Consider the following 6,354-nt stretch of genomic DNA (forward strand, 5'->3'; position numbering starts at 1 on the left):
ATGAGTGTTATAATTCATCCCAAAGGAAAAATAGTCAAATCATGAGTTTAGTCACTAAATTTCTTGCACTTCTTAAAATGGTCTGTCAACTTTGCGATTTTACAATTTAATGCTCAATTTCCTTCCAAAATTCCAATTAAATTCACCACTTTATTATTTCTTAAATTTATCCCTTAAATTGGGGTGTTACAAAATTAGAAGTGTATAAACAAATATTATTCAGTTCAATCATGTAAGATTACAAAAATAATAAAACGTTTTCATCAAATATTTAATAATCTGGAAAACTTTTTCATCACATAAGTAGCGCAGCTCGTAAGTAGAAGCACTTTCTCGTTAGTGATAACAACCCTGAAGATTTTATACAAAACAAATAACCTAATCTTATATAAATTGTTCACCATTTTGTATCCCAGAATGCTTGCTGAAGTAGGATCATCCCAGAACAGAAGTAGCACTCTTAACACCTTCCTGGAACTTGAAAATAAAAGGATGAGTAAAATATATTAATTAATTTTAAGATTAGTTTACACGTCACATATTTGTTTCCCTATCCTCTCCTTTCTTTGTAATGGGAAACCCTAACCCAGCTCAAGTGTTTCCCAAAAGCAGTTTTAAAGTCTAAAAAGCCATAACCAGCCTCAGCCTCTTCTCACAGGTTTTATTTTATTATATATACCACACTCGCCTCTGGCAAAACCATCTTTTTTTTAAAAAAAATAATAATTCAAGTCATAATGCCGTTGCAATAATCAAGAAACAAAGCGCCGCCCTCCACCCATTCCCACCCTTCTTCTTCTTCTTCCACCTCCGAGTACACTTCAATTTCATCCACCTTCTTCCCACGTGTCGCTTCCCCAGTCCCCTCAACCTTCACCGACAAAGCTCTTCTCTTCCGTCTTTGCCTTCGCCTTTCTTTGGCTTCTCCTCCATCTCTACCCATTTCCACTCTTCTTCCACCTTCTTCCCACGTTCTGCTTCCACCAGTCACCTCAACCTCCATCTTCCTTTCACTTCTCCTCCGTCTTCATCTTCCTTTTGCTTCTCCTCCATCTCTACCAACCCTTCCATCTCCTACGGCAACAATAATAATCCGCTTTCATCTGACTCTCTCCATAACCCCCGGAATAAGATGTGTTTGTTGAATAAACTTAAATGTGGTTTTTAGTGGTTTTATTTAAATTTAAAATTTAATGGGAAAATAAAAGGTCAAGAGTTTTAGTAGTGAAAGACCAAGGGGTGATATAGGAGTTAATTGTCTTTTATGATTTTTAGTAGAATTTATTTTTTGTCTTTGGTAGAGTAGTACCTAGTGCCTATATAAAGACCTTGTTGATTTCATTTGAAAACGACTCAAAGAAATACAAAATCACTTGGAAATAGTATAGTAGTCGTTGGTTAATTTGTTTTCTATTTTACAAATTGGCATCAGAGTCAATGACAAATGCGACTGGTCAATGTCGTATGATCTGATAGAGGTGATGAGTATACTTTGACGACTTTCATGAAGTATTGCGAGGAGTAATGCATAAAGAGATTTCTAACTGCACCATACTCTCCTCAACAAAATGGTATAACCAAGAGGTAGAACTGAACCATTCTCGACATGGTTTGATCAATGCTCAAGAGTAAGAAGATGCCAAAATAATTCTGGGCAGAAGCCGTGAAATGTGCCATCTATGTACAAAATCGATGTCCACATGTGAAGTTAGATGATCAAATACCACAAGAGGCATGGAGCAGACAAAAGCCGACAGTTTCTCATCTCAAACTGTTCGGTAGTGTTACTTATACACACGTACCAAATCAACAAAGAATGAAGCTCGAAGACAAAAGTAAAAGTATATTTTTATTGGGTATGATGAGAAGACAAAAGGGTATAAGCTATTCGATCCAACAAGCAAGAAGGTGATGGTGAGTCATGATGTGCGAGTAAACGAAGCAAGAGAATGGGACTGGAACAATTCGACAGAGGCTATCATTTAAGTTGGAGAATCATCAGTCGTTGCACCAATAAGTATAATAACAAACTTTGAAACTACCGATGATGAAGATGAACCACGACAACCAAAAATATAAAGTTTGCAAGATTTGTATGATTCGACAAATGAAGTACACCTTGTATGTGTTTTGGCAGATGTTGAAAATATCAGCTTTGAAAAGGCGTTGTGAGACAAGAAGTGGCAAACTGCCATAAACGAGGAGATTGAAGCGATTGACTGCAACAACACATGGGAGCTAGCATAATTATCGAAAACAAGTCAGCCTATTGGTATGAAGTGGGTGTTCAAGAAAAAGATGAATGCTCAAGGAGAGATAGAACGATACAAAGCACGACTTGTTGCGAAGGGATACAAGCAAAGGCAGGAATCGACTATGACGAGGTGTTTGCTCCTGTTGCAAGAATAGAGACAATTCGATTACTCATTTCACAAGCAGCTCAATTCAAATGCCTGATATTTCAAATGGATGTCAAGTCAACATTCTTGAATGGTGTGCTCGAAGTAGATATCTACATCGAACAACCACCCGGGTACGTAAAAGTCGAAGAAAAGAAGAAGGTGTTAAAATTGAAGAAGGCTCTTTACTGGTTGAAGCAAGCACTACGGGCATGGAATACACATATCAGTATATATTTCAAGGAGAACGAGTTCAAGCAATGTCCCAACGAGCATTCCCTTTACGCAAAGAAGAATGGAGGTAACATGTTATTTGTTGCTCTTTATGTTGATGATCTCATTTTTATGAGTAACAATAATGAGATGATAGAAGATTTTAAGGGCACAATGACACAGGAATTTGAGATGACATATTTGGACTTAATGAAGTTTTTTCTTGGATTGGAGGTTAGACAAGTAGAGACGGGTACTTTTGTATCACATGAGACATATGCAAAAGAGATTTTGATAAATACAATATGGAAAATTGCAACCCGGTATCAACACCAACGGAACCAGTGCAAAATTCTTGAAGTTCGATGGGGGACGTGTCAATGTGAGTAGATACCTGAGTTTGGTAGGAAGCCTTTGTATCTCTCATGCACAAGGCTGGATCTTTCGCTAAGTGTCGGCATTGTAAGTTGGTTCATGGAGGAGCCCATTTATTCACATTGGAAGGCGTTGAAGCAAATCCTATTATACATCCAAGGAACAGTGTCACTCGGGTTGTTCTACTCAAAAGCATAAGATTACAAATTGGTTGGGTACTCCGACAGCGATTGGTGCAGAGACATAGACGATCGGAAAAGCACATCGGGATATGTGTCTTTTATAGGAGATACTGCCTTTACTTGGCTTTCAAAGAAGCAGTCGATCGTGACGCTCTCGACATGTGAAGTTGAATATGTGGAAGCAACTTGGTGTGTATGTCATGCGATATTGCTTAGAAATTTGTTGAACAAGATGGAGCTAAAGCAACTAGATTCAACCGTGATTCATGTTGACAAGAAATCAGCAATTGAGTTGGCAAAGAACCCGGTGAACCATGAAAGAAGCAAACACATCGATGTTCGTTTTCACTTTATCTGAGATCATGTGAAGAAAGGAAGTGTGGAATTGGTGCATGTGGCAAGTCAGGATCAAGTTGCGGATATCTTCACAAAACTGTTATCGAAAGGACTTCTGGACAAATGCAAGAAGATGATTGGCATGATGGATGGTAGAAACATTTAAATTTAAGGGGGAGTTTTGTTGAATAAACTTAAACGTGGTTTTTAGTGGTGTTCTTTAAATTTAGAAGTTAATGGGAAAATAAAAGGTCAAGAGTTTTAGTAGGTGAAAGGCCAAGGGGTGATATAGGAGTTAATTATCTTTTATGATTTTTAATAGAATTTGTTTTTTGGTTTTGGTAGAGTAGTACTTAGTGCCTATATAAAGACCTTGTTGATTTGATTTGAAAACAACTCAAAGAAATACAAAATCACTTGGAAATAGTATATAAAGGATTCTCGCTGTTTAGGAATCATAAGAATGCTCCTACGACGTCGTTCAAGCTGGGGAAACCTTTGAGTTTGAGGAGATCGGCCTTGAAGAATTCGTTAGTAAGAATTGGAGTAGCGGAAAGAGAGTTGGTTATGAGAACTTTAACGGCTCTTATAAGGCCTTCTTCGCCACAACAACAACGACGCCGAGTCACTCATCACCCGAGGCCTATCCGGCTTTCCATTATGTCTAAGGATGACGATTCTTCAACTGTGGTGGGGTTTCTTTCGGACGAGCTTACTCAGTTATTCGTAAACAAGACTCGGTATAATTCGAATTTTCTTGTGGTTCTTTCATGACTGTTCTTGATTCTTGTTTAAATGATGTAATTTTTTAATTTGTTTTTCCTCTTTTTGCGAAAGATCGAATGTTGGTGGTGATATCAGTAAATCTTTTCTTCTCTTTTGAAAATTTTAGGAGTTCAATTCTTTCTTCAAGAAGTTTCAAGTCCTGATCTTTGTTGAAAACTGAATGTGCATTCTTGTTTTACTTCTTTTCTGTTAGTAATACTGGACCAAAGGAGAATGATGTAGCTGATAATGATTATATTATGGATTATGGAACCCTCCTTGTTGCTAAAAAAACTGTTGTACACGTTAGTGAAATTTAGGATTATTCAAGTTGAGTTGTTTGAAAATTTAAATAATAAAAAAATTGGAAAAAAAGATATCTAGCTCTTTAGTTAAGTAATTTAATTATTTTATAATTTTGATATCTTATTTGTTTTATCTCTAATCATCTTATGATATTATATTAGATTCTACTTTTTATTTATTAGTTTCATTTAATAATTTTATTTTGAAATTTTGCAGGTGTTGTCTCTACATTGCATCACCTTTAATTTCGTATTGTTATTCTTATCCATAGAGTCGTAACATGAGCATGAGAGGACAATGTAAGCAACCAGTGTCGACCCAACTCATTAGGGGAGTATCTCTGTCTCCTTTACATTCCGCATTTAATTTCATTTTTTGTTTCTTTGTCTGCATGCATTGAGGATAGTGAACATATTAAGTTTGAGGGTGTATTGTTCGTTCATTCATTATGCATTTGCACACATATAAACTATGAAGTAGTAGTGATGTTTCTATGATGTCAAGATATTAAGATAGGAAGCTGCCTTAGTTAAGGAACCTTTAAACTTTTTTGATGATGTTCAATGATGATAAAATTTAAACTATTAAGTATAGAAAATAAGTGTATTAGACTCTTGCTGAGATTAGAATTTTATGGTTATTCTTAACACAATTGGTTGTATGCTTTCAATACTTAGAGATGTTAGTAATTTGTTGAACCTTGAATAAAAATTGAAGCAATTTTTAAACTCCTATAAAAAAATGCTATAGGTGTCTATCTGGCTCTAGTAGAAAAAGGGGGGAATAACCAGAGATATATCTGGCTCTAGTAAAAAAAGAAAAAATTTACTAGAAGTGCCTATCTGACTCTAGTTAAAAAAAGAGAGAAAAAAGTTACTAGAGGTGCCTATCTGGCTCTAGTTAAAAAAAAGAGAAAAAAGTTACTAGAGGTGCCTATCTGGCTCTAGTAAAAAAATGTTAGAGGTGCCTATCTGTCTCTAACAAGAAAAAAAGGGGGTTCTTAATTGATATTCGAAGCTTTACTTTGTTCAGTACACTAGGGGAATTGATGTTTGCTCCATTCTTTTCTACAACTAAGAACGACATTTGTAAAGCAAGAATTCTCTAAAAGAATGAATAAGTGGAGGGAGATGTAGCTACAATACTTAAAATAATAATAATTGATAAGTAAGGTTGCATTTTCCTAATTTCACTAAGTATTGACTGGATACACCCAATATTCACACAACATCAAACTTGTAAGCTTTAGTTTTGGCAAGAGGACATCACATTTTGAATTAAAAAATCACACAATACTATGAAAATTTATGGCAGCAAAACAAAATTCTGAAAATTGAAAAATGAGTTTAAAATAACTTAGCTTGGCAGCATAGTTTTACTCTGTTTTCATTCCATGCACTGTAGTTGTTTGAGGATCATATTTCAAGCATTTTAGTATAAATTGCATCATATGCATCATGATAGTGAGTTGGTGTTGACCTAATGTGGCTAATTTACTGTGACAATCTGATACTTATGAGCAATTATGAGTTTTGTTTCCCCTAGCTGTTGGTACTCTTTTCCTCCACTTAAGATTAGGGAGGTTTTTAATGAAGCCAACAATTTGGGTAAATTTTATTTGATAATAAAAAAATTCTTGCTGAAAAAATACTTTTTATTAGTTTAAAGTTCCAATAAAGTTTAATAAAAAAAAGTTTCAACAAAATACACCATAATTAATTTAATCATGTTATAAAGTTCAACTCATAAAAATAGTTCAATTTACTATTATAGTTTCA

This window comes from Hibiscus syriacus, unplaced genomic scaffold (assembly GCF_006381635.1).
Source record: "Hibiscus syriacus cultivar Baekdansim isolate YM2019G1 unplaced genomic scaffold, ASM638163v2 tig00113096_pilon, whole genome shotgun sequence".
Classification (NCBI taxonomy): Eukaryota; Viridiplantae; Streptophyta; class Magnoliopsida; order Malvales; family Malvaceae; genus Hibiscus; species Hibiscus syriacus.